The sequence below is a fragment of the Scyliorhinus canicula genome, chromosome 17 (genome assembly GCF_902713615.1).
Source record: "Scyliorhinus canicula chromosome 17, sScyCan1.1, whole genome shotgun sequence".
NCBI lineage: Eukaryota > Metazoa > Chordata > Chondrichthyes > Carcharhiniformes > Scyliorhinidae > Scyliorhinus > Scyliorhinus canicula.
This window is the reverse complement of record NC_052162.1, coordinates 132,678,288-132,705,937: the sequence shown is the minus strand read 5'-3', so window position 1 is coordinate 132,705,937 and position 27,650 is coordinate 132,678,288. Positions and strand designations below refer to the sequence as shown.

General features: G+C 50.4%; 1 protein-coding gene and 1 long non-coding RNA gene across 2 annotated transcripts in view; one reads left to right on the top strand and one right to left on the bottom strand.

Annotated features, from left to right (window-relative positions):
• The window catches only part of LOC119951157 (gastrula zinc finger protein XlCGF8.2DB-like), a 294,519-nt gene that overhangs the window by 96,632 nt on the left and 170,237 nt on the right, over positions 1-27,650 (bottom strand). The gene's annotated exons all lie outside the window — the stretch shown is intronic.
• Positions 1,625-5,946, top strand: LOC119951175. Its single transcript, XR_005457531.1, has 2 exons — positions 1,625-1,941; positions 5,217-5,946. It is a non-coding gene; the product is annotated as an uncharacterized LOC119951175 (long non-coding RNA).

Below are 27,650 nucleotides of genomic sequence, written 5' to 3'. Positions count from 1 at the left end.
TTGCGAGGCCAAGGGCCAGGGAGTACTCGTTTTTCTCCCACGTGCATAAGGCCTATTCGAGGATTGATTTTTTTTGTCCTGAGCAGGGGGCTGGTTTCGAGGGTGGAGGATGTTGAATACTCTGCCATTGCCATTTCGGATCATGCCCCGCACTGGGTGGACCTCGGGCTGGGGGAGGAGAGGGACCAACGTCCGCTCTGGCGCTTGGAGGTGGGGCTGCTGGCAGACGAGGAGGTGGCCGGGAGGGTTCGGGGATGTATTGAGAGGTACCTTGAGGCCAACGATAACGGGGTGGTCCGAGTGGGGACGGTCTGGGAGGCACTGAAGACGGTGATGAGGGGGGAATTGATTTCCATCCGAACCCATAGGGAGAGGGTGGAGCAGAGGGAGAGGGAGAGACTGATAGGGGAGAGGGTGAGGGTGGATAGGAGATATGCGGAGGCTCCGGAGGAGGGATTGCTGGGGGAGAGGCGTAGCCTTCAGGCCAGGTTCGACCTATTGACTACCAGAAAGGCGGAAGCTCAGTGGAGGAAAGCACAGGGGGCGGTGTATGAATATGGGGAGAAGGCGAGCAGGATGCTGGCACACCAGCTCCGAAAGCGGGACGCGGCCAGGGAGATTGGGAGAGTGACAGATAGAGCTGGGAAGGTGGTGCCAATGGGGGTAGATGTTAATGGGGTCTTCAGGGACTTTTATGGGGAACTGTACCGGTCTGAACCCCCGGTGGAGGGGGGTGGAATGGGACGCTTCTTGGACAAGCTGCGATTTCCGAGGGTGGAGGAGGGGCAGGTGGAGAGACTGGTGGCGCCGATTGAGCTGGAGGAGCTGGTTAAAGGGATAGGGAGCATGCAGTCGGGGGAGGTGCTGGGGCCGGATGGGTTTCCGGCCGAATTTTATAAAAGGTATGCGGACCTGTTGGGCCCCCTGTTGGTCCGGACCTTTAACGAGGCAAGGGAGGGGGGGGCTTTTCCCCCAACTATGTCACGGGCGCTGATTTCCTTGATCCTGAAGCGGTACAAGGACCATCTGCAGTGTGGGTCACATAGGCCGATCTCGCTGCTAAATGTTGACGCCAAGCTGCTGGCAAAGATCTTAGCCACAAGAATAGAGGATTGTGTGCCGGGAGTCATTCATGAGGACCAGACGGGGTTTGTGAAGGGAAGGCAGTTGAATACAAATGTACGAAGGCTCCTCAATGTTATTATGATGCCGGCTGTGGAAGTTGAGGAGGGGATAATGGTGGCATTAGATGCGGAGAAGGCCTTTGATAGGGTTGAGTGGGGGTATCTGTGTGAGGTGTTGGAGAGGTTTGGGTTTGGGGAGGGGTTTGTCTGTTGGGTGAGGCTGCTCTATGAGGCCCCGATGGCGAGTGTAGCCACAAATAGGAGGAGGTCGGAGTATTTTTGACTGTACCAGGGGATGTGTAAGGTATATTTCTGCAGCTGCTTCTAGCTCTGACTAAGGAGGGCGATGGGGGTGGCGGTTTAGATAACATTTATGTTAGCAACAGTACTGTGAGTGGGCAGCTATGTAACCCGCCCAAGGCTATTGCGCGCGGAACAACCTTTATCAGTGTGTGTAACTTGAGGCTCGGCAGAATGCGCCTTCTCCAGCCATAACTCAGATGGCTGTACATGTTACAATCCTAAGTAAAAACTATCTACTTGATTGAAGCCTTACTGTGTCGACTCACTCATTGAACTGAGATTTAGCCTAACAAATTGGTGACCCCGACGTTGGGGGGGAGTCGAACACAACTCCGTTTAAGATCGCAGAGACAATTAAAAGCCGGCTAAAAAGAAGGTACGGAGTCAAACCTGTTAAATCAAAACTCCAAAATTGAAATTTTAAATTGTGTAATAATTGTCTCAGTGATTGAAAAAGGAGAAAAAATTAGAAGACGACCATAGCCGGACGTCAAACGCCTTGGGATTGTGACACGTAAGTGTTAAGTTAAACTTAAAAGTCCTTAAGGTGTAAGATTAATGATTACCTTCGACCAAATATTACTGATAATATTTACTTAAAGTCTTTACTTAAAAAACTGTCAGATATCAGAAGTAGAGTGAGTCTTTACTTAAAAAACTGTCAGATCTCAGAAGTAGAGTGAGAAGGAAATAGAATTATTACCTTCGACCAAATATTAGTGATAATATTTACTCAAAGTCTTTACTTAAAAAACTGTCAGATCTCAGAAGTAGAGTGAGAAGGAACTGGAGGGCATGTTATTACCTTCGACCAAATATTAGTGATAATATTTACTTAAAGTCTTTACTTAAAAAACTGTCAGATATCAGAAGTAGAGTGAGAAGGAAATAGAATTTTTACCTTCGACCAAATATTAGTGATAATATTTACTCAAAGTCTTTACTTAAAAAACTGTCAGATCTCAGAAGTAGAGTGAGAAGGAAGTAGAGGACATGTTATTACCTTCGACCAAATATTAGTGATAATATTTACTTAAAGTCTTTACTTAAAAAACTGTCAGATATCAGAAGTAGAGTGAGAAGGAAATAGAGTCTATTACCTTCGACCAAATATTAGTGATAATATTTACTTAAATCTTTACTTAAAAAACTGTCAGATCTCAGAAGTAGAGTGAGAAGGAAGTAGAGTCTTAGAATCGGAAAATTGTTTTGTTGCCTTAGACTGGTTATTAAGAACAGAGATCTGTCACGTGAAGGTCGGGCATTGAAAACAAAACAGTTTTGGATCTATTATCACCGGTTCATAAGAGACTTGAAATATAAATGTCCTTGAAATATAAATGTCCGGTAACATTAGCGCGCGAAAAGAGCATAAAAATTTAGAAGAAAAATGGCCACTGGGGGAAAACTAATGCATTAAAATTGGGTATAAAATTGACAGAGAAAGAAATAGTTAAAACAGCCAACGTCTTAAAAAAAAAGAGGACGGCACATATGGGAAAAGAACCAAGTCATTAGGCTATCCGCCTTGAATCTGTATATTAATCCATGTGAGTTTAAGCTTAAGTGAGATAAGGTGCTGTCAGGGACTGCGGAGTTCCCAAATCTTATCTCCCAGAATTCTGACATAGTAAACTGCTTTGTTACTGGTATTCAGGCCTTTGTGTGAATATTTTCACCCCTAACATTTAGTGTAAGTCTGGAAGGATTTGCTGAGCTGGACGCCGCTTGAGCCAGTGGACAAGGCGAGTAGTCAAACCTTTGACCGCCTAAAATTAGAATCACTTGGCAAGGCGGACAGACGGTGAGGTAACATCCAATAAATCTAGTATCAAGGCCAAATGAGTAAAAAAGTCAGTTTAAAACATTTTTTGGTTTTTGAAGAGCAAAATACTCTGGTAAAAAAAAAACAATGATCAAAGATGGGTGTGATTTCTGTGGAACAGAGAAAAATGGTGAGATACACAGAAGTAAAGATAAGACAAATAAAGTTCTAAGCACAAATGATATAAATTAAACCTTCACACCATTTGGAAGACAGGCTGGTTTAAAGGAATTGAGCTCTAACTCCTTTAAGCAAAGCAATCAAGTGGGTAAAGATAGCGTAAAGACCTCACAAAACTGCCAACAATTACGGCTAACGACTGTCCCGGAATGTCTCAAGGAGAGAAAAAAAATAATCAAATTAAGTGAAGTCCAAAAGATCAGAAAGGGGCTAAAACACTCAATTACTTTTGTTCAGGAATATCTGAGGATGACTAACCCCCCCCCCTCCCAAAACAAAAAAATGGGGAGGAAAATCAATACAAGGTTACGGTTAGAAACTTAAGAATGGATACATGTCGAGAATAACTTCAGATCGTTTCAAGCCGTCCAGATAAATTCAGCAGTAATTCAACTCACTTGAAATAAAAGAAAAATAAACATCCAGTAATGTCTCTTTCCAAAAACCAGTTAAACAACGAACATTGAAAATTGAAAGAAAGGATGGGTAATGTCTAAGGTCACATAACGGATGGAGATGGCATCATGCCAAGTTCTCCACCACTTTTGATTCTGTACAAAAATTTAACCATTTCAGCAAGCAGGTCATCTGCACAAAGAAATATACATCTCTAAGAATAGCTAATGCCTCTAAAATTAATCAGTAGAAATTGACTTAAATGGAATGACACAGATAAAGTTTTTGAAGGAGATTGAAAAATTTTGTTCAGTATTTTAATTTTGTTCCATTTTAGAGAAAGAGAGAGACAGAGTTACGTAGAGAGAGAGAGACTGATAGAGACAGCGAAAGTTGAGAGAGCGAAAGAGAACGTCAGGGAGAGACAGAGAAGGGGAGGGGTAGTTAGATAAAGAGAAAGAGCGACAAGAGTTCCAGAGAGAGAGAGAGAGAGAGAGTTTTAGGCATCTAAACGTTGTTCTGAACTATTCACAGTCTTTGTATTCAGACTTTGACTTCAGACCTTGACTTGTTACGAGCTGTGATTATTTGAAAGCTTCAAATTGTCTACGCATTGTCTTTAAAGATTATAGTTTGAGTACAGTTAACAATTTTTTTTCTTTTCAAAGGCTATAATTTTAATCAGGGTGCAAAATCACGTATGTAAAAATAAGAAAATATTAGTTTTATGGTGTTCAGTGGAGGTTAGGATAGTTGAAATACATATGACAAATATGATCAAGCCGGTGTTTCATTAGTTCAGGGTTAAAACTTCCCTGACACAAATAATCATCAGTAGGGTGAAACTAAACTGTCTCACAAAGCAGATGTTTTAATTATGAGATTGCAGAATGACTTATAAACAACAGATGGGTAAATGAAATATGTCCATGAGTTTCAATAACATATTGTGTTCCCTGAAAAACTTGATAACGGGAATTTGGCAGCACTCCAACTTTTACTCCCAGCCATTTGAGTGAAAAATTTAAAAACAAGTTTCGAGATGCGAATGGCATCATTCCAATTTATGCACCCACTATACGCCCCTTTTTGTCTCTGCAAGACAGTCAACCCTTTCAACAAGCTTTTGTGTGTAATCCAGAAGATGTCTTGACACTCCCATGCTGGTTTGCCTGCGAGTTCTGGCCTTTTAAATTCTGATAAAGTAATGAACAATCCACACAGCTGAAGATGCTTTTTAATTGGAACTTACAAATCTTAAGTTTTGAATTTTCACCCTCTTAACGACCCAGGACCCAAGACCAACCCGGAGTGGGTGCAAACATGGGAAGATAGGGAAATTGAAATAAGTCAATATATCAAAATGCTCGGTAACATGGTCACTTTAGTTTCGCAACAGGTGAACAACGCGGCCGGTGACAGAGAAGAAGGACAGGAGAGTCCGATAAAAGAAGGGGACCTGGTGTGTATCAGAAAACCCGGAAAAATCCCGTGGGCTGAGGGCATTCGCCAACCGGGAGGAACTACCTCCTAAATACCAGGACATGAAGATATTTTTGACCAAGAAGAGTACTTAGAAGCTGAAATGTGAAACTGGGGGGGGAAGGGAACGAAAGAAAAACGCGCGGGTTATAAGGGGCAAGGCAAATATTGTATATAATGTACACCGCCCCTGGTAAGGACTTGAGACTCCGGCGGGTCGAGCCAAGAGGATTGGGGGGTCCTCACCTTCCTGAGACCTCAAGACCCAACCAGGCGGTATAGAACGCTTGGCAAAAAGGGTTTTTTATTTTCTTTTCGCGCGCGTTTCAAAACATAGGGGGCGCGGGAAGTAATTGTTGTCCTCATAAGAGGACAAAGGAGGGATTGTAAGGTATATTTCTGCAGCTGCTTCTAGCTCTGACTAAGGAGGGCGATGGGGGTGGCGGTTTAGATAACATTTATGTTAACAACAGTACTGTGAGTAGGCAGCTATGTAACCCGCCCAAGGCTATTGCGCGCGGAACAACCTTTATCAGTGTGTGTAACTTGAGGCTCGGCAGAATGCGCCTTCTCCAGCCATAACTCAGATGGCTGTACGTGTTACAATCCTAAGTAAAAACTATCTACTTGATTGAAGCCTTACTGTGTCGACTCACTCATTGAACTGAGATTTAGCCTAACAGATGAGACAGGGGTGCCCCCTGTCCCCCTTGCTCTTTGCGTTGGCAATTGAGCCCCTGGCCATGGCGTTGAGGGAGTCAGGGAACTGGAGGGGCCTGGTGCGGGGTTGGAGGAGCAACGAGCGTCGCTTTATGCGGACGACCTGTTGCTGTATGTGGCGGACCCGGTGGTGGGGATGCCGGAGGTGATGAGGATTCTCAGCGAATTTGGGGGCTTCTTTGGGCATAAGCTGAACCTGGGCAAGAGCGAGTTGTTTGTGGTGCACCCGGGGGATCAGGAGGAGGGGATTGGTAGGCTCCCACTGAAGCAGGCAGGGAAGAGCTTCAGGTACCTAGGAGTCCAGGTGGCTGGGAGCTGGGGGGCCCTGCACAAGCTCAACCTCACAAGGTTGGTGGAGCAGATGGAGGAGGAGTTTAAGAGGTGGGATATGTTACCGTTGTCACTGGCGGGGAGGGTGCAGTCCGTTAAGATGACGGTGCTCCCGAGGTTTTTGTTCCTGTTCCAGTGCCTCCCCATCCTTATCCCGAAGGCCTTTTTTAGGAGGGTCAACAGGAGTATTACGGGATTTGTGTGGGCGCATGGGACTCCGAGGGTGGAAAGAGTGTTCGTGGAGCGGGGCAGGGATAGGGGGGGGCTGGCGCTGCCCAACCTCTGTGGGTATTACTGGGCTGCCAACGCAGCGATGGTGCGTAAGTGGGTAATGGACGGGGATGGGGCAGCATGGAAGAGGATGGAGGTGGCGTCCTGTGTGGGCACGAGCCTGGAGGCGCTGGTAACGGCGCCGTTGCCGCTCCACTCAACGAGGTATATCACGAGCCCGGTGGTGGCGGCTTCCCTCAAAATCTGGGGGCAATGGAGACGGCATAGGGGAGAAGTGGGGGGCTCGATTGAGGCCCCGATACGGGGGAATCATTGGTTTGTTCCAGGGAGCATTGATGCCGGCTTTCTGGGCTGGCACAGGGGCAGGGGTTAGGAGGTTGAGGGACCTGTTTGTGGAGGGGCGGTTTGCGAGCTTGGGGAAGTTAGAGGGAAAGTTTGGGCTCCCCCCGGGGAACATGTTTCGGTACATGCAGGTTAGGGCGTTCGCCAGGCGGTAGGTGGAGGGGTTCCCCTTGTTGTCCATACGTGGAGTATGGGACAGGGTGCTCTCAGGGGTGTGGGTTGGAGGAGGGAGGATGTCGGACACATACCGGGTAATGCAGGAGGTAGACGTGGCCTCGGTGGAGGAACTGAAGGGTAAATGGGAAGAGGAGCTGGGTGAGGAGATTGAGGAGGGGGCGTGGGCGGATGCCCTGGAGAGAGTGAATTCCTCCTCTTCCTGTGCGAGGCTCAGCCTCATACAGTTCAAGGTGCTGCATAGGGCCCACATGACTGGGTCGAGGATGAGCAGGTTTTTTGGGGGAGAGGACAGGTGTGCTAGGTGCTCGGGGAGCCCAGCGAACCACGCCCATATGTTTTGGGCATGCCCAGCGCTGGTGGAGTTTTGGAAGGGGGCAGCAAGGACGGTGTCGAGGGTGGTGGGATCCAGGTTCAAGCCAGGCTGGGGACTCGCAATTTTTGGGGTTGCAGTGGAGCCGGGAGTGAAGGAGGCGAAAGAGGCCGGTGTGCTGGCCTTTGCGTCCCTAGTAGCCCGGCGGAGGATTCTTCTTCTTCTTCAGTGGAAGGATGCAAGGCCCCCAAGCGTGGAGTCCTGGATCAATGATATGGCGGGGTTCATCAAATTGGAGAAGGTGAAATTTGCCCTGAGGGGATCAGTACAAGGGGTTCTTTAGGCGGTGGCAGCCTTTCTTTGACTTCCTGGCAGAACGGTAGAGAAATAGGCCGGCAGCAGCAGCAGCCCCGGGGGGGGGGGAGGGGGGGGGGGGGGGGGGGGGGGGTTGGTTCGGTGGGAGGGAGAACTGTGTCCGTAGGTTTGTGGGATGTGGCGGGTGTTATCTCTTTCCCTTTTGTTGTTTGCTTTTTTTTTCTTTCTTTGTTTGCTGTTGCTTTTGTAGTTGGGTGGGTGTTGTTCTTGGGTTTTTACCATGGTTGTTTTGTTAATATTGTTTTGGTGTTTATATTTTGTGAAAATCTTTATAAAAATTATTTTTAAAAAAATTTTGCTGGCTGCCTTTCCGAGGCAGCGGGAATTATAGATCGAGTCAATGGATGGGAGGCTGGTTTGCCTGATGGACTGGGCTACATTCACAACCTTTTGTAGGTTCCTGCGGTCTTGGGCAGAGCAGGCTCCATACCAAGCTGTGATACAACCAGAAAGAATGCTTTCTGTGCTGCATCTATAAAAGTTGGTCAGAGTCGTAGCTGACATGCCAAGTTTCTGTGCATAGCACCATCTGGTGGCCTGCGATGGAAGTTGCACTGACCTGACCATCCAGGGCTGGATACTCCGTTCCTGCGGCTAACTGCTGACGCCAACGGAGGATCCGTGTCGTTCCATGACGGAAAAATCAGCACCACACCTGCAGCGATTCTTCTACCGGTGAGGGGCTAGTATCGGCACCACTTGGAACATCCCCAGAACACACAAAAAAGCAGTGGGCGAATCACCAGGTCCGTGATGGACCGCACAGGACTGATAAGCTACAGCTTCACGTACACTATACACCCCACCGCCCCCCACACTCACACCAATTGCACCCGAAAAGATGGCGCCGGTGACGATAAACAATTGCTATTATCACAAGTCGGCTTCAATGAAGTTATTGTGAAAAGCCCCTAGTCACCACATTCCAGCGCCTGTTCGGGGAGGCCGGTACGGGAATTGAACCGTGCTGCTGGCCTTGTTCTGCATTCAAAGCCAGCTGTTTAGCCCACTGTGCTAAACCAGCCCCTCAGAAGAAGAATTTTGCAGGACGCCGTTCCCAGTCTGCTTCACTGTGAGTGCGGCAGGACGTCGTTTTGAGGTCAGGAGCTGAGTGACCCTGGCGGAACCCAAAATAAACGTCCGTGAGCAAGTTATTGCCGAGTAAGTGCCGCTTGATAGCACTGTTGATGACTCTTTCTATCACTTTGCTGATGATGGTGTGTCGACTGAGAGGGTGGCAATTGCCTGGGTTGGATTTGTCCTCTTGTGTACAGGGCACACTGGGGCAATTTTCCACATTGCTGGGTAGATGCCAGTGTTGTAGCTGAACTGGAACAGCTTGGCTAGGGGTGCGGCAAGTTCAGAAGCAGAAGTCTTCACTACTATTGCCCGAATATTGTCAGGGCCCATAGCATTTGCAGTATCCAGTGTCTTTAGCCATTTCTTGATATATCATGGAGTGAATCATATTGGCTGAAGACCTGACATTGTGGATGTTGGGGACCTCCGGAGGAGACCGAGATGGATCATCCAGTCGGCATTTCGGGCTGAAGATTGTTACGAACGCCTCAACCTTGTCTTTTGCACATTTGTGCTGGGCTTTTCCATTATTGAGGATGGGGATATTTGTGGAGCCTCCTCCCCAGTGAGTTGTTTAATTGTCCAGCTCCATTCAGGGCTGGATGTGGCAGGCGTACAGAGCTTGGATCTGATGCCTTCATGGGCAGCACGGTGGCGCAGTGGTTAGCACTGCTGCCTCACGGCGCCGAGGTCCCAGGTTCGATCCCGGCTCTAGGTCACTGACGGGTTGAGGTTGCACATTCTCCCCATGTTTGTATGGGTTTAGCCCCCACAACCCAAAGATGTGCAGGGTAGGTGGATTGGCCACGCTAAATTGATCCTTAATTGGAAAAAGCGAATTGGGTATTCTAAAGTTACATTAATTTTCTTTTAGAAAGATCTGGTGCGTTCATTGAGGAATTCCTCAGCTCTATTACTCTCTGCTTATGCCATTTTGCACATCAGGGGTGAAATTCTCCGACCCCCAGCAGGGTCAGATAATCGCCCGGGACCGCCAGAAATCCCGCCCCCGCCATGTCCAGAATTCTCCCACCCGCAAAAAAGTCGGCATGCCGCCAATCCCACCGCCCGCCTGGGGGAATGACGGGGGCCGGAGGGAGGCTACGGGTTTCTGTGCTGCTGTTATTCTCCAGCCTGGATGGGCCGAAGTCCCGCTGACGTGGCCACGGGTCACACCGGCGTTAATCACAACAGGTATTTAACGGCGTCAACCAGTGCTGATGGTTGACGCCGTTCATCGTGCAGGTGGGTGACAGGCCGGGGGGGGGGGGGGGGGGGAGATCACAGAGAGCGGGTGCTGGTGGGTTGGGGGGAGGGGGGAGATCACTGAGAGACCACCGATCGTCGGGCCAGCGTCCAAAACGGACGCCCTCTTTCCCCTCCGCAGCCCGGCAAGATCAAGCCGCCACGTCTTGCCAGGCGGCGGTGGAGAAAGACGGCACCGCGCATTCGCGGGTTCATGCCGTCTGCGCGGATTACATCAGAAAAGCGCCGTTTCCGTGTCATTTCCGACGCTACGAGGTCATGGCCGGGAACGACGGGGACCCGCTCCTACCCCCCCGGGTGGGGGTGAATTAGGTGCGGGGCGTGGGCCCCGAGGCTGTCGTGAAGCCCGGCCGATTTCACGACGGCCATCCCGATTTTTATCGGGAGCGGAGAATACCGCCCAGAAGATGTGGCAGCAAACAAACACATGCCCTTCAGGCATTTGCAGCTATCAGCAGGAGCAAGCAGCAAACACAACCTGCAGCCACTTGAGAAATTTTGTTTATTAAACGGCCAACAGTAACAAAAATTTGAAAATCAACTACGGAACATTCCACATTGATGCACCATCAATTAGACTCGAGTAGTGAAGAAGTTCCAAATATCAGGCTTTAATGAACGAGTTGTGTGCCCGGCAGTCGACTTACGGGTTCTTATACCACGTCTCGTAGGAGGGGCTACCGGCCTCTCGCCCAATTGGCGAGCAGTCACATGACTAGCCTCAGCCAATTGGCAGTGAGACACATGACCTGCCTGAGCCAATGGGCAGCGAGTTCTCTGCACCAATGGCAGCACTACTCTGAGGTACCGTAAACCTCCTAGTCATACCACCACATTCACCCCTTGTGGAGAAAGAAGCCGGGGGGGGGGGGGAGGGGAGAGAGAGAAGAGAGGGGAAAAAGAGGGAGGGGTCGTCGAACTGGTAGTATGACTAAAGAGAACGAGGTGTACCGAGATATCTGGTGGCTGCCCACTGGCCCGCGACGAATGTGCAAAAAACAACAATACCGCACACAATGTATTTATGAACAACGAGGAACAAAGCAAAACCAAAGAAAACAAAAAGGAACAAGCAACATTGTACAAGGGAACACTGAACAACACGAAGAGTCTGAGAAGGTCCAGTGGAACATCAAATCGACTCGATCAGTCTGTCGGGCGCCTTCGATGTCCTGCTGGATCGTCGCAACGGTGCCGGTGACGTCGGATCGGTGGTTGTCCATGACCCCGGGAGCGGGGGTCCTGTGTCCGTACCCCTGGTCGGTGCTAATGAAGCTCTGGCCGGGGGAGGGGGGTCCTGTGCGCTGGGTTGCGGGGGCGCTGGGGGCGCCGGGGGCGGTTGGGACTGAGGGGAGGGGTGTTGGTGTGGGGGGTTGTGGCCACACGCCGGCGGCTGCCAGGTCCCAAAGGGAGACCGTGTCCTGTCGTCCGTCGGGATACTCCATGTACGCGTACTGTGGGTTAGCGTGGAGTAACTGGACTTGTTCCACCAACGGGGCGGACTTTTGCACCCGCACATGCTTCCGGAGCAAGATGGGCCCGGGGGTGGCCAGCCAGGTCGGGAGTGGGGATCCTGAGGACGAATTCCTTGGGAAAACCATAAGACGTTCATGAGGTGTTTGGTTCGTGGCAGAACAGAGGAGAGACCGAATCGAGTGGAGGGCGTTGGGGAGGACCTATTGCCAGTGAAAGATAGGGAGATATCTGAACCGGAGGGCCAGTAGGACGGTCTTCCAGACCGTACCGTTCTCCCGCTCGACCTGCCCGTTACCCCGGGGGTTATAACTGGTCGTCCTGCTTGAGGCGATGCCCCTGCTAAGCAGGAATTGACGCAGCTCGTCACTCATGAAGGAGGACCCCCCGGGCGCTGTGGATGTATGCGGGGTAACCAAACAGGTAGAAAATGGAGAGAAGGGCCTTGATGACGGTTGCCGTGGTCATGTCGGGGCAGGGGATGGCAAAAGGGAAGCGGAAGTACTCGTCAATAACACTTACAAAGTATATGTTGCAGTTGTTGGAGGGGAGGGGACCCTTGAAGTCCATGCTGAGACGTTCAAAGGGGCGGGACGCATTTACCAGATGCGCTTGCTCAGGGCGGTAGAAGTGCGGCTTGCACTCAGCGCAAATGTGGCAGTCCCTGCTCACGGTCCTGACCTCCTCGATGGAGTAGGTTGCGGGTCTGAATGAAATGGTAGAAGCGGGTTACCCCTGGATGGCAGAGGTCCGCGTGGAGGGTGCGGAGGCGGTCTATCTGCGCGTTGGCACATGTACCACGGGACAGGGCATCAGGAGGCTCGTTGAGCTTCCTACGACAATACAAGGTATCGTAGTTGTACGTGGACAACTCGATCCGCCACCGCAAGATCTTGTCGTTCTTGATCTTGCCCCTCTGTGCATTATCAAACATAAAGGCCACTGACCGTTGGTCTGTGAGGAGGGTAAACCTCCTGCCGGCCAGATAGTGCCTCCAATATCGCACAGCTTCACCTATGGCCTGTGCCTCCTTTTCCACTGAGGAATGGTGGAGTTTGGAAGCGTGAAGGGTTCGGGAGAAGAAGGCCACGGGTCTGCCCGCTTGGTTCAGGGTGGCCGCCAGAGATACATCTGATGCGTCGCTCACGACTTGGAATGGGAGGGACTCGTCGATAGCGCACATCGTGGCCTTTGCGATATCCGCTTTGATGCAGCTAAAGGCCTGGCGGGCCTCCATCGACAGGGGGAACATGGTGGATTGGATGAGGGGGCGGGCCTTGTCGGCGTAGTTCGCGACCCATTTGGCATAATAAGAAAAGAAGCCCAGACAGCGTTTGAGGGCTTTGAGGGAGTTGGGGAGAGGGAGTTCCATTAGGGGGCGCATGCATTTGGGATCGGGGCCTATCACTCCGTTACGCACTATGTAGCCGAGGATGGCTAGACGGTCGGTGCTGGACACGCACTTATCCTTATTGTATGTGAGGTTAAGGAGTTTTGCGGTACGGAGGAATTTTTGGAGGTTGATGTCGTGGTCCTGCTGGTCGTGGCCGCAGATGGTGACATTGTCGAGATACGGGAAGATTGCCCGCGAACCGTATTGGTCAACCATTCGGCCCATCTCCCGTTGGAAGACCGAGACTCCATTTGTGACACCGAATAGAACCCTGAGGAAGTGGTAGAGGCGCCCATCCGCCTCGAACGCTGTGTACTTTCAGTCACTCGTGCGGATGGGCAGCTAGTGATAGGCGGACTTAAGGTCCACCGTGGAGAAGACTTTGTACTTCGCGATCCTGTTAACCAGGTCGGAAATACAGGGGAGAGGATACGTGTCCAGCTGCGTAAACCTGTTGATGGTCTGACTGTAGTCAATGACCATCCGGTTGTTCTCCCCAGTCCTAACCACCAGCACTTGGCTCGCCAGGGACTGTTGCTGGCCTCAATGACTCCTTCCTTCAGCAGCCTTTGGACCTCGGACCTGATGAAGGTCCGGTCCTGGGCACTGTATCGTCTGCTCCTAATGGCGACGGGTTTGCAATCCGGGGTGAGGTTCGCAGACAAGGAAGGGGGGGTCCACTTTGAGGGACGCGAGGCTGCAGGCAGTAAGGGAGGGAATAGGGCTGCCGAATTTGAAGGTTAAGCTCTGCAGGTTGCACTGGAAGTCCAGTCCTAAGAGTGTTGGTGCGCAGAGACGGGGGAGGACGAGGAGTTTTTAATTTTAAAAACCCTCCCCTGGACCGTGAGGTCCGCTACGCAGCACCCGGTGATTTGGACGGAGTGCAAACCTGAAGCCAGAGCGATTTTGTGCTTAACCGGGTGAACAGGGAGCGCGCAGCGTCTTACCGTGTCAGGGTGGACAAAACTCTCTGTGCTCCCAGAGTCTAGTAGGCAGCTCGTCTCGTGTCCATTGAGGAAGATTTGCATAGTCGCCGTGGAGAGCATGCAGGGCCGCGATTGGTCCAGCGTCACTGCAGTGAGTCATGGTAGGGGTTCTGTGTTGTCTCCTTCCATGGAGTGTTCACTGGTGGGGTCCTCCATGCCGACCCAAGATGGCGGTGCCCGTCGGCCGCACGTGGAGTCGGGGCCCCAAAATGGTGGCATGTGTGGGTCAATCGTGGTGGCTGGGAGTGGGGCAGGGAGGTCCGCGGGCCGCACGGGGCCCTGGGGGAGCATGGGGGTGGGGGAGCGATCCGCGGTTGCTGCGTGGAACAGCATAGACCGACTTTGATTGGCAGACCACGGAGTAATGGCCCTTTTTGCCGCAGCTCTTACAGACTGCGGAGGGGGCCGGACAGCACGGGCGGGGGTGCTTGGCCTGGCCACAGAAATAACAGCAGGGCCCCGTGGGCTTATTGGGGCGTCCCGCAGCGCAGGCCTGGGGGGGGGTTCGGAATCGACAGGGGTAAGGGGAGTCGCGTGCCATGTTGCCCAAGGGGCCGCCGCACGGCCGGGGGCATATGCGCGGGCGTTTCGGTCGGCAACCACCAGGGAGGATGCGAGGGTCCGTGCCTCAGCGAGGCTCAAAGTGTCCTTTTCTTGGAGCCGTTGGCGTATCTGAGAGGATTGCGTTCCCGCGACAAAGGCATCCCTGGTTAGCGGTTCAGTGAGCTCCGCAGCAGTAACTTGCGGGCAGGCGCAATTTCTCCCTAGGACAATGAGGGCCCGATAGAATTCGTCAAGGGACTCACCGGGGAATTGTTGCCTTGTTGCCAGGAGGTGCCGCGCGTAGACTTGGTTTACTGGCCTGAGAAAATGTCCTTTTAGAAGATCCATGGCTGTGTCATAGTCCTGCTCATCCTCTATCATCGAATAATCGGCGGTGCCCACGCACGAGTGGAGGATGTGGAGTTGCTGCTCCTTTGTGGGTTGATTGTCTGTAGTGGTGAGGTAGCTGTTGAAGCACGCCAGCCAATGTTTAAAAGTTGCTGACGCGTTTGTAGCATGCGGGCTGATGCGGAGGCAGTCTGGCTTGATCCGTAGCTCCATTTCAAAATTCTAGTTCATTAAATTGATGCACCATCAATTGAACTCGAGTCGTGAAGAAGTTCCAAATAACAGGCTTTAATGAACTAGTTGTTTGCCTGGCAGTCGACTTACAGAGAAAGGCCGACTGCCGGCTGCTGCGGGTTCTTATCCCCCACCTCGTAGGAGGGGCTACCGGCCTCTCGGCCAATCAGCGAGCAGTCACATGACTAGCCTCATCCAATTGGCAGTGAGACACATGACCTGCCTGAGCCAATGGGCAGCGAGTCCTCTGCACCAATGGCAACACTACTCTGAGGTACTGTAAACCTCCTAGTCATACCACCACACACATATCACATTAATCATTAAACAACAATGAAACGTCACTGTTCCATATTGGGACCACCACAAAGCACTATCAGCTCATCTTCACAAAAAAATCCAACACATCGTATCGCCCCTCACAGGTTCCTCAACAGAAATGGAGGATAAGCCTGAGAATGTGTTATCATGTCCAGATCTTTGTCGGAGAAATGGTCTGTCTATCAGTCTGTTACTTGTTCCACGTATCAGTGCCATTCTCCGTACAGGAGCCAGAGCTGTGCTGGCCCTCCCACACGGCCCAATCTCACCGCAACCAAATCCCAGCATCCACATATTCCACTGGTGCTCAAAATGCAGTTGAACATCCTGGACTTCCAGCGTGTTTTGTCATAATATACACCAGTATATCATGGTGCAGACACACACACTGATGGACATACACTAGGACCAATCAACATGCACAAACACCGCAGCCAATCACCAGTTAGAACACACGCACTATAAAGACAGAGGGCATCACTGTTCCCGCTCATTCTGGATGCTGCCTCTCAGAAGCACAAGAGCGTATCAGTTACAGTACAGACTCTCACCACGTGCTGAGAGATTCAACTGGTACGGCCAGGCACAGGTCTCCAGTTAATCTAGCATTGTGTAAACCCACAGTTATAGTATGTCTAGCATTTTATCAGAGTTAATAAAATAGTGTTGAACCATCTTCAGTGTTGGTGGCATATGTCTGCTTCACGAATCCACAGTGCCCAACACTTCATGTTTCACCCACAGTGACGTGCCAGTTTCATGTAGCACTTACCACACCAGCAACAAATGCATCAGAAATCTGTGAAAGTATTTCCTCAATGACATGATCAGGTGGTCCATTTGGATCAATGCCACACACCAGGTCCCGCATTGTCACCTAGCGTAAAACCGGATTGCCTTCTGGACTCAACATCCTCCTGAACTCGGTGATCCAGGACCCAGGTACTTTGGAAAAAATTGTCCTTCCTTCCGACTACACAATGTAACCAATGTAAACATTAAGCGGTCAACAATACAATAAAGTCACCAGCAATCTGAAAAAGCAATTCTTCAACACTTTGGTCAAGTTGCCCACTCAGATCAATCCGCCTCTCTCTCTCCCTGCCGCAGCTCCCAGCAGCAGACTCTCAACAGCAGAACATCACACCAGAAAGTCACATCGACGTAGTGCACACCAAAAGGGAGAAAGACACCCTTCCCCTTCTCCAGCACTGGTACTGCAGAGAATCGTGAACACAGCCCAGTCCATCACGCCAACCCACCTCCCATCCATTGACTCTGTCTACATCTCCCGCTGCCATGGGAAAGCGGGCAGCATAATCAAAGACCCCTCCCACATGGGTTATCCACTTTTCCAACTTCTTCCATCGGATTGGAGGTACAAAAGTCCGAGAAAGCGCACCAACAGGTTCAAAAACAGCTTCTTCCCCTCTCTTACCAGGCTCCTGAATGACTCTATTATGGATTGATCTAATCTCTTCACACATCTACTCTACTGAGTAGTACTGCACTCCGTATTCTCACCTGTTGCCTGTGTCTATGTATTTACATTGTGTATTTATTTCTGTCCTTTGTTTTTCTTTTATGTATGGAATAATGTGTCTGTACTGTACTCACAACAATACTTTTCACTGTACCTCGGTATGCGTGACAATAAAACAAATCCAATCCAAATCCAACAGGTCATATTACATCCTCCCTTTCCTCACTCCAGGTCTCAGAAGCGAGAGGCGGCAGAAACGGTCAACAGTACCTTCCTTCAAAAAGATGAAAGCCAACTTGGGGTGACACATTGACACAGTGGTTTTAATAACAATCTTTATTGTCACAAGTAGGCTTACATTAACACTGCAATGAAGTTCTTGCGAAAATCCCTCAATCAGCACCTGTTCAGGTACACAGAGGGAGAATTCAGAATGTCCAATTCATCTAACAGGATGTCTTTTGGGACTTGTGAAGGAAAACCGGAGCACCCGGCGGAATCCCACACGGACACAGGGAGAATGTACAGACTCCGCACAGTGACCCAAGCTGGGAATCTTGGTGCTGTTAAGCAATAGTTCCATCCACTGTGCTATCAAGCCATGGTTAGCACTGCTGCCTTACAGCTCCAGGGTGCAGGGTTCAATTCCAGCTACAGATGACTGCCTGTGTGGAGATTGCACTTTCTCCCCGAGTCTGCGTGTGTTTCCTCCGGGCGCTCCGATTTCCTCCCACAGTCCAATGATGTGCAGCGAAGGTGGATTGGCAATGCTGAATTGCCCGTCAGTGTCCAAAACGTTAGGTGGGGGTTGCTGCTAATGGGGATCGGGTGGAGGCAAGGGCTTAAGTAGGTTGCTCTTTCCAAGGACCGGTGCAGACTCGATGGGCAGAATGGCCTCCTTCTGCACTGTAAATTCCATGATAATTCTATGAACTACTCATCAGTCTACATATCATTCGAGGTGGGGAGGAGCACCGAGTGTCGCTGTATGCGGATGGCTTGCTGTTGTATGTAGCAGACCCGGTGGGGGGAATGCTGGAGGTGATGGAGATTCTTGCTGAGTTCGGGAGTTTCTCGGGATATAAATTGAACCTGGGCAAGAGTGAGCTGTTTGTCGTACACAAGGGAGATCAGGAGGAGGGGATTGGTAGGCTCCCGCTAAAGAGGGCAGTGAGGAGTTTTAAGTACCTGGGGGTTCAGGTGGCTAGGAGCTGGGGGACTCTGCACAAGCTCAATTTTACTAGGTTGGTGGAGCAGATGGAGGAGGAATTTAAAAGGTGGGACATGCTGCCGCTGTCATTGGCGGGTAGAGTACAGTCCGTTAAAATGACGGTGCTCCCGATGTTTTTGTTTTTGTTTCAGTATCCTCCCCATTTTTGTTCTGAGGGCCTTTTTTAGGAGGGTGAACAGCAGCATTCTGGTATTTGTTTGGGCGCACGGGACTCCGAGGGTAAGGAGGGTCTTTTTGGAGCGGGGCAGGGATAGAGGGGGGCTGGCGCTGCCCAACCCCTCTGGGTACTATTGGGCGGCTAACGTTTCAATGGTACATAAGTGGGTAATGGATGGGGAGGGGGCAGCATGGAAACGGATTGAGATGGCGTCCTGTGGAGGCACGAGCCTGAAGGCACTGGTAACGGCGCCGCTGCCGCTCCCTTCAATGAGGTACACTATGAGCCTGGTGGTGGCGGCTACCCTCAAAATTTGGGGGCAGTGGAGGCAACACAGGGGGTAAGTGAGGGGCTCGGTGGAGGCCCCGCTGCGGGGGAACCACCGGTTTGTCCCAGGGAACATGGATGGCGGGTTCCTGGGGTGGCACAGGGCGGGCATTAGGAAGTTGGGAGACCTGTTTATCGACGGGAGGTTCGCGAGCCTTGGTGAACTGGAGAAGTTTGAGCTCCCCCCGGGGAATATGTTCAGGTACCTTCAGGTCAAGGCGTTTGCTAGGCAACAGGTGGAGGGGTTCCCTTTGTTGCACCCGCGGGGGGTAAGGGATAGGGTGCTTTTGGGGTTGTGGGTCGGGGGTGGGAAGGTATCTGACATCTACCAGGTAATGCAGGAGGTGGGGAAGGCGTCGGTAGAGGAGCTGAAGGCTAAGTGGGAGGTGGAACTGAGGGAGCAGATTGAGGATGGGACATGGGCGGACGCCCTGGAGAGGGTGAACTCCTCCTCTTCATGTGCGAGGCTTAGTCCCATCCCGTTCAAGGTGCTGCACCGGGCCCACATGTCCGGATCTAGGATGAGAAGGTTCTTTGGGGGCGAAGACAGGTGTGTCAGGTGTTCGGGGAGTCCAGCGAACCATGCCCATATGTTCTGGGCATGCCCGGCACTGGAGGAGTTCTGGAAGGGGATGGCGAGGACGGTGTCGAGGGTGGTGGGATCCAGGGTCAAACCAGGCTGGGGACTTGCGATATCTGGGGTTGGGGTGGAGCCGGGAGTGCAGGAGGCGAAAGAGGCCGATGTCTTGGCCTTTGCGTCTCTAGTAGCCCGGCGGAGGATCTTGCTGCAGTGGAAAGATGCGAGACCTCAGAGCGTGGAGACCTGGATTAACGACATGGCGGGATTCATTCAGTTGGAGAGGGTCAAATTCGCCCTGAGGGGGTCAGTACAAGGGTTCTTTAGGAGGTGGCAGCCTTTCCTTGACTTTCTGGCTCAACAATAAGGTACTAGGTCAGCAGCAGCAGCAACCCGGGGGTGAGGGGGGGGGGAAAGGCGGGGGGGGGCGGTTTAGGGGGATAGTGTTTAAGTTTATTTGCTTATTGTTAATTTATTCTGTCGTTTATTGGTGTTGGGGGAGGGGGGGTTTGTTACATGCGTTGTTACATGTGATTATTGTTTTGTTGATATATATTTTTCAAAAAATTCCAATAAAAATTTTTTTTTAAAAAACAGTCTACGTATCACTAAAACCATTAACCAACAAGGAAAAGACACCAGGTAACACCTTTTTGCTGCAAAATATTGTTACAAACACAAACCGACAACAGTGCATTCATACACAGAAAAACAAATACACTTTAAACTGGAAACAGTCAACAGTGGAATGAAGTCACCAACGTTTGGATTAATCTGCCGCTCTCTCCCCCTCCTGCAGCTCCCAGCAGCAGACTATCAACAGTGGAATGTCGCTCGGGGTAGCCTAACAATATACTGGAAAGTCACATTGCCGCACAGCATGGCAGAAGAGAGAAAGATCACCCTTTCCCATCGCTGGCAGCAGGTCATCTTACACCTCTGAGAAAGCCCAGGTGAAACATCTTCCTCTTAGTCAAGATTAAACACAAAGTGGACAATTTATATTTGGTGGTGACGAGGGTGGGAGGGATTGTTCACTGTCATAATGTAGACATCGATTCAACAGGATTACTCCCACTGACATCCAGCTTTCGGTTTCTCCCAATCAAACCCCAATGTTCACAAATTCTGCCCAACACAAATGGATTTCAAAATACCTCCAAACTCTTCTCACGACAGTTAACGACGTGACTGTCCTTCCTCCCGGCTACAACGATTGTCAGCTTTACCAATCACACCGACACCTATCCTCAAAGAGAAAGAAGTCAGAGATAACTCAGAAATAGCAGCCCTAAGATAATGGACAACATTGAGTGCAGACACTATGAAGCTTCACAGCAGCTGTCCTCGATTGGTCACCATGTTGCCATGGTTACAACAGTCTCCATGTTTACGGTTTATGATGTAATAATCAGACCATTGTGAGAACTTGTTGCTTTTGAAAGATAACCTGGTTATTAAATCGACAAGTTTTACTGGGAACACTTCAATGTTGTAAAGACCATTGGAATATTTCACTGTGGAAGCTTTCCTCACTGATTACATCTGACAGGATCTCCTGTTGTTAGAGGACCCTGTGTTTCCCTGGGAACACTTCAACACTTCATTTGTATATCAAAGAATTCCATCAGGTTTACCAGACAGGATTTCCCTCCACCATACCTGTGCTGGTTGTCATTTGAAATCTCATTTTGGGACGTCTCGGTGGCACAGTGGTTAGCACTGCTGCCTTGCTGCGCCACAGACGTGGGTTCAATTCTTGCCTTGAGTCACTGTCTGTGTGGAGTTTGCGCATTCTCGCTGTCTTTGCGTGGATTTCGTTTGGGCGCTCTGGTTTCCTCCCACAATCCAATGATGTGCAGGTTTGGTGGGGTTACGGGGATAGGATGGGGGAGTGGGCCAAGGTAGGGTGCTCCTTCAGAGGGCCGGTGCACACTTGATGGGCAAAATGGCCTCCTTTTGCACTGTCGCGACTCTATGGATTTATTTTCCAAGCAAGTTTCTCGCAAGTGTCCCACTGACATTATTCTCAATGCCCTGCATTTGCAGAGTGTATCTCTCCTTTTATAATCAGGCTGGAATATTTATAACCTCCCATCCTCTGCGACCACTCCCATACCCAAGGAGGATTGAAAGTTTATGGTCAATCCCTCTGCCATTTCCACCATTCCTGCCCTCAGCCACACTGAAGCATCCCACCCAGACCCGGTAAATGGTCCATATTATTGTGAGATAAAAAGTGTTTGATTGAAAGAGGTTCACAATAAATCAAATCAAATCAAATCAACTGAACCTGTTTGCTCAGTGACTGTAATTAATATCAATCTCCATGGATCCTAATTGTGTCACTGGATAGTTTCCCTCTTCTCTTAATAAGGGGCTCCTTTCAATGTGTTATCCCATAGTGTCAGCGGCAGCATCAACTCCGACACTAACAGGGATCAGCCGCTAGAGGGAGACAGAGAGGCGCAATCAGAATCTGAGAACAAATCGATTGGATGTTACAACAATGGATCAGAATCTGACAACAATCGATTGGAATGTTGCAACGATGGATCTGAACCTGGGAACAATCGATTGGAAGGTTACAACAAATGACAGGGATCCATCGCCGGCACTTTTATATCTTTCTGCTTATAGTGATTGGCTGTCATTAGCATTGCGGATCTATTTTATACTTCACATTATTCAAGCAGGTTACAATCCCATCCTGGCAATTCTTGGTGTCCCTGGTAAGTCCCTGTGTCCAGTTATTCATTGGATAAACTGTATTTAACTTCATTTCTGTTTTTACCATTTCCATTTTTGAAGATAGAAGCTTGTTGTCTTCAGTTCGTCACAAACTCTGTTCCCTGTCCACTGACTTCACTTCCCTCCCTGGCCAATTGTCTGATGTGGAACGAGACTGTTCGCATCATGGGTGAAATTCTCCGACCCCCAGCAGGGTCGGAGAATCGCCTGAGGCCACCGAAAATCCCACCCCCGCCGTGGCAGAGATTCTCCGCCACCCGGGAAGTGGCGGTGGCTGGAATCTCACCACCCCGATCAGCGAGGCCCCTGCGGTGATTCTCCGGCCCGGATGGGCCGAAGTCCCGCCGCTGGGAGGCCTCTCCCGCCGCCGAGGTTTGAACCACCTCTGGAACGGCGGGATCAGCGGTGCGAGCGGGCCCCGGGGTCCTGGGGGGAAGCGGGGGGGCGATCGGACCCCGGGGGGTGCCCCCACGGTGGCCTGGCCCGCGATCGGGGCCCCCCCGCTCAGACTCTGGGCCAGTGCCGTGGATGCACTATTTTCCTCTGTGTCCGCCATGGCGGAAGCGGAAGAGAACCCCACATCGCGCATGCGCCGGCAGTGACGTCAGCGGCACCGGCGAAAGCCTTTCGGCCAGCCCCGCTGCCGGGGGCGCCGGTTTTTTGCGCCAGTCTTCTGGTGCCAACTGCTCCGGTGCGGGGCTGGCCCCCAAAGGTGGGGAGAATTCCTCACCTTTGGGGAGGCCCGACCCCTGAGTGGTTGGCGCCACGCCCCTATGCCGGGACTCTCCGTCACGCCGGGTAGGGGAGAATCCCGCCCCATGTGCGAAATCCTGAGCGGATTTCTGACCCCGTATTCTCTCCATCTCCAATCCAGTTTAATGCCACCTCCCCATCCCCACCTCGGCCTTAGCCCAGCTCCTGAATAAACCCTCGTCTGTGTCTTTGTTAAATCCAGACACAACTATTCCAGCACCATCCTGGTCACACAATTCCTGTTACAAAGCATCATGAACTTCAGCTAATCCAACACTGTGTGTCCCATGCCTTAACTCACACTGAGTCCCATTCAGCCATTATTCCTGACCTCACTGACCTACATCAGTCTCCAGTCAGGCAGAAGCTCCATTTTAATATTCTCATTCTTGTGATTGGATCCCTCCATGACCTCACTCCTGAAATTAACCCGATTTCTCTGTTAATATCCAGAACCAAAAAATGGTGGGAAGCGCGCTGTCATTCACTTCCCACTGCCTCCAAAGCCTCAATTCTAGCATCTCAGTCTCTTTTCTCAGTCAGAATCTTTATCAGTTATTTCCTGGGATATGTCAATGGCACTATGGCTCCTGGCTTCACTTCGTAAATACTCCAGGTGTGTGGACAAACTGGCCAATGGAAGGGAAGAAATGCCAGGGATGGATTTTGCTGTCAAATCAGTGTGTGGGAGTCGATTGATGGACAATTATCACGGCAATAGGAGAGGATGTCGAGAGAATGTCAAGGGATGTCAAGGGATGTCAAGGATGTCAAGGGATGTCAAGGGATGTCAAGGGATGCCCCCCCCCCCCCCCCCTCCTTCCTGGTAATGTGAAATAACAATTCTGGAAACCCTCAGTGATTCAGTTCTTCACATCATTTAATGAACTGAAGATTGGAGTAAAGGGGAATTTCAACACATTCTTCAGTGCTGTCTGAACTTAGTCTGGGCCACAGCCTAAATTCCAGTGTTGGTGCAGCAACTCAGGAGCTGCAACATGAAGGCCAATTCCATCACAAAGCCATATAGAAACACAGATTTATTCCAAATTCATCCATTTCCATATCGAATAAAACATTAACACTGACCATAACAGGATGAAATTGGCTGAGATAACGAACAGTAAAATGATGGATCTCCTTCGACTCTCCATCTCTGGGTCTTTGAGACTCTCCCCATCACTGTGAGCCTGGTGTCTCTTGCGGGCTCTGCTGCTCACTAAAATGTGCCTGACGGTCAAAACATTGAGCAGCAGAATCAGGAAAAATGGGATACATGGAGTTATAATGTTATGGACGAACACGAGTGTCGCCCAGACTGGAGACAACAGAACACTGCCTGTCACCTCACAAAACCAGGGGTCGTTCAACAGCACATACCCACCTAATAACATAAAATACCAGAAAATGTTCTTTAAACAGCTCAGCACAGTCACTGTTCCCAGAACCACAGACGCCGTTTTCTCGCTGCAATATTTACTTTTCAGCTTCTGACAAGAAATGGCCACAAATCGATCAAAAGTGAAAGTGACGGTGAACCAGACAGAACAGTCAGTGGCTGCAAAAAGCAGGATTGCATGGATATTACACACACGGATTACCCACAGGAGAAGAAAATGTTCCTCAAAAACAATCGGAATGTGTCTCAATATCAGTTCGAGAATAACGACCAGTAGATCCGCCAATGACATGGCCACCAGGTAATGAGTGACACATTTGGAGAGACCACAGTTTCGGCGGAAGAGGATCACAGTCATCACTAAGTTCACTGCAAGGAAGGGTAATAAGCAATGAACTTACACATCAGGCTGGGGGAAATCTTTCTAGTTTGAGAATCGGTGCCATTGGCACCGGCGTGGTCGGCGCAGCGCTCTATACGGGATGGGCTGAGTGGCCGTAGCAAAAACCCGAGTCCCGCCAGCGCCGTTCTAACCTGCTCTCAGCTGGCGGGACCTCGGCGGGAAGGGTCCCGGGACGGCCTGTGGGGGGAGGGAAGGAGGGTCCAACCCCAGGGGGAGCCTCCGTTGTGGCCCAGACTGGGGACGGCCTTTCTTTCAAGCCGGCCCCTTTACCCCTACGCCATTTGGCATCGGGGCCGGCACGGCGAAGGGAGCCACTGCGCATGCACAGACCCCGCGGCACCCAGTTGATGCTGGGATCTGCAATTGGAGTGGCGTGGGCCACTCTGGTGCCATGCTGGCCCTCTGTAGGGGCCAGGGTTGCTGAAACTGAGGCCATGTTGACGCCGTCGGGAAACGTGACGGCGTTTCCAACGGCATCAACACTCAGCCTCAGGATCAGAGAATCCCGCCCCGGATCTTTAACGGGCATTATTACTTTGTGTTATTCTCCTGCCTTTTCCCCGTATCCCTGTACATTGTGTCTAATTAATCTGGCTACAACCAGATTAGCTGGATTTGGAGGCTCTTGTTTGGGAGAGGCTATTTGAGGGTAAATCCACATTCGGCATGAACTTCCTGTGAAAATCCCCTCTTCGCCACATTCCGGCGCCTGTTCGGGTCACAGAGGGAGAATTCAGAATGTCCAATTCACCTAACAGCACATCTTTTGGGATTTGTGGGAGGAAACCGGAGGACCCGAAGGAAGCCCACGCAGACACGGGGAGAACGTGCAGACTCCACAGACAGTGACCCAAGCTGGGAATCAAACTTGGGAGCTGCCGCTGTGAAGCAACAGTGCTAACCACTGTGCTACCGTGCTGTGTATGTGATGTCCCATCCACACCATTTGCAGCAGTAAGTGCACTATTCGACCAATATATTCTAAACTGATCTCAATTCTAATTCACGGAGTTGTTCTACGAAATAGTCCAGCCTTAGAATTCCGGATATCTGGCCTGACCGACTGAAGGAAAACATTCCAGTGAAACTCTGCGGCCGATGTGGGAGGAGGCTGACCCTGAGATAAGACAAAGAGCACATAGAACCATCAGGTAAATGATTTTTAGATTTTAGAACAGTACAGCACAGAACAGGCCCTTCGGCCCTCGATGTTGTGCCGAGCAATGATCACCCTACTTAAACCCACGTAATCCGTATACCCGTAACCCAACAATCCCCCCATTAACCTTACACTACGGGCAATTTATCATGGCCAATCCACCTAACCCACACATCTTTGGACTGTGGGAGGAAACCGGAGCACCCGGAGGAAACCCACGCACACACGGGGAGGACGTGCAGACTCCACACAGACAGTGACCCAGCCGGGAATCGAACCTGGGACCCTGGACCTGTGAAGCATTGATGCTAATCACCATGCTACCGTGAGGCCCCCAAGATGCTCCCAGATCCTCATCTGGTCCTGCTTACAAGAGCTCAGCTTTTTATTAGTCGCCACATTCTCAATAGCTGACCCTTTAGGAACTGTGTCAAATCATTCATTTGTGGTTCATTGATATTTATCAGGATGAATTCCCATTTTAAATCCCGAAGCACAAGCTATTCTCTTCCAATCCTCTTCCTCTAACTCTGAGTGCCCCAGCCTGAAATACCGATCCTGCATACACAACACTATTGGACAAGTCCCTGTCTGAATCGTCCCTCGCTCCTGAACACAAGACCGCGAGTCTTACCACTACTGCAGCTGAAGCCATTGAAGAATTCTCTATCTTCAACCTACCTCCACTAGCTTCCAAATCAATTGTTTCTTCAACAACACCCCAAGACCTAGTAGTCACCGCTGAAACTACTGCCTGCTGTCTTCCTAGTTTATTTCTCAATTGCTCAATCTCTACTTTACATGGGCTATGATCTGTCTCCCCGTGAAATCACTTAATCAATTCCTGGAGTGTCCTGTGTGCATCCTCCGATTCCTTCCTGTAGCCTTGAACTTCCGTCTGAACAGACCAGAATTTGTTCTCGGCTTCTTTGATTTCCAGGAGGAAACCATCAGGTTGGAAAAGTACATCTCTTATTTCCTGCAACTCAAAATGGTTGGGAACATTTACTAGCTCAGCAACAATATTGAAAAAGGTGTCAGCGCTGGAGGCCGCAGTGTAGCAAACTGCAGCCACAGATTGACAACCATGAGGGACTAGCAGTGAAATAAGGTGTAAAGATAGTCTCACTATCAGATGATGAGGTTGTGGAGATACTTCAGTCCCCAAAATAGTTTGGTTGTAGAGAAAGCTAAACAAAGCACAACAGCGGCTATACTTCCTCAGGAAACTAAGGAAATTCGGCACGTCCATATTGACTCTTACCAACTCTGACAGATGCACCACAGAAAGCATCCTATCTGGCTGTATCACAGTCTGGTATGGCAACTGCTTGGCCCAAGACTGTAAGAAACCACAGAGAGTCGTGAACACAGCCCAGTCCATCACGTGAACCTGCCTCTCATCCACTGACTCCATCTACACCGCCCGCTGCCTGGAGAAAGTGGGCAGCATAATCAAAGACCCCTCCCACCCGGCTTACTCTTCCAACTTCTTCCATCGGGCAGGAGATACAAAAGTCTGAGAACATGCACTAACAGATTCAAAAACAGCTTCTTCCCCACTGTTACCACACTCCTAAACGACCCTCTTATGGAATGATCTGATCTCTTCACACATCTTCTCAACTGAGCAGGACTGCACACTGAATGCTTCACCCGCACCTGTGTCTATGTATTTACGTTGTATATTTTATGTTTGCCCTCAGTATTTTCTTTCATGTATGGAGTGATCTGTCTGGACTGTACGCAGAACAATACTTTACACTGTACTTCGGTACACGTGACAATACTCCAATCCAATTCAATCCAATCAGGTGAGCCAAAGGCCAGGGGAGTGAATTGATTTCTGAATCAATGATTTATATTGGCCCGTGGGTATCTGCAGTTACAGAGGCTTCAAACATAATTTGATGTGATCGGTGTCCTGACGACATGCTGTCTGATTAGTTACAATCCACAGGGAATTTGACC